This window comes from Aplysia californica, unplaced genomic scaffold, assembly GCF_000002075.1.
Source record: "Aplysia californica isolate F4 #8 unplaced genomic scaffold, AplCal3.0 scaffold00034, whole genome shotgun sequence".
Classification (NCBI taxonomy): domain Eukaryota; kingdom Metazoa; phylum Mollusca; class Gastropoda; order Aplysiida; family Aplysiidae; genus Aplysia; species Aplysia californica.
In genome coordinates, this window is record NW_004797304.1 from 1,706,704 (window position 1) to 1,708,294 (window position 1,591).

Below are 1,591 nucleotides of genomic sequence, written 5' to 3' on the forward strand. Positions count from 1 at the left end.
TCTCTCTCTCTCTCTCTCTCTCTCTCTCTCTCTCTCTCTCTCTCTCTCTCTGTCTCCCTTCCTCTCTCTTTTTCTTTCCCCCTTTCTCCCCCCTCCCTCACACACACACTTACGGCCTCTGCGCCTTCTTCTTGTCTTTCGACCGCCCCCCCACTACCGAACTTTGTTATTACAGATTTCTGTCCACGTTCAGCAAGTCTAAAAAACATTGCGGGATGGGATGGGGCTAATTGTTAATGCCTTGAAAGTCACGGGTGCGCTGAGCAAACATAGAAGGGTAGACTGCGCTGTCACCCTGTCAGTGGAACAGTATTTGGGATTTACACGCACAAAGAACACCAAGGAGACCGGGTATGTTAACAGCTTACTCTAACCCCAACAGAAACCCGACTCTGTCGTACAATTGGTGCCACTCATATGCAACTACTTCCTTAGCAAAAGTGTGCCATGCTTTCACTGAGACTTTTATAGTAAGCATAAATTTTCTGGTGAGCGAGAATTCTTGGACTTGTGTGTAATTCACCAGGGTGAACCACTTATCGATCGAGGTACGTCTCATGATTAAATCGAGGTCGACCGCAGAGCCTGGTAATTGAGTTTGTTTGACCGAATGCTTATCAGACATTCAGACATTTGCCGTTGCGGTAATGAAGTAAGACATTTCGACTAAATGTATGTACAATCATATTTGTATGCCACATGCATTGTATCCAAAAATGGCACGGCCTTGCCCCCCCCCCCCCCCCCCCCCCCAATCCGAAAGCAACAATGACCCGAAGCAAAACTCTAAACATTCTCAGCATGAGCAACAGAAGCCTATTCCCGTAAAAGCCCAACGAGCCAATTGTGGTTGTTTAACGGGTTAGTGGTTCGAATTCTTTGGATTCACTGACTTTTAGCAGTCCTTTTAACAGAATTTAGCCGGTTACTCGATTTCTGTGAAAGGCTTGGCCAAACTCTGTTCCCTTCTGTCGCGTTGCTGTTCCTGCGGCATCCTAATTGCCACCATCCTCCCTTTTTGTGTGATGTGCACAGCCTGTGTTCTGGTGGATTAGTTATATTTGTTTATTGTTTTTCTCCTCTGTGTGCCCGTCTTTTGTTTTGTTTTATAACTTACGCTCCAGTGAAGCGAATATGTTTGCCAAAAGAGGAAGGAATGAAACGCTTGTTCATTTTCTTTTGTTTTTAAAAGGAGGGGGGGGGGGGGGGGGGTTTATAAGTGTGTAAAGTGTGGGTATTTTAATGCGCTTCTTTGTGAAAGTGCACTTTTATTTTTTTACGTGTCTGTGGGGGAGTTTTCTTCTCCTCTCCTTCACTAGAAATGGAAATTTCCGTATTTGCATTACGATATAGGTCATCGGGCATTTGGAGACTTTGGCATTTTGGAGGAATGGGTCGGGTAGCCAATAGGAACATTTTTTAGACATAATTTTGTGTTTTGTAGGACGTCAAATGTTGGCTTGTAATTATCAGATGCGCTTCAAGTTGTGTGTATGTGATGTGTGCGTATATGCACGTACGCATGCCTATTCGCCGTCCCCCATTCATGTGCAGAGAGAGCGAGCGAGAGAGAGAGAGAGAGAGAGAGAGA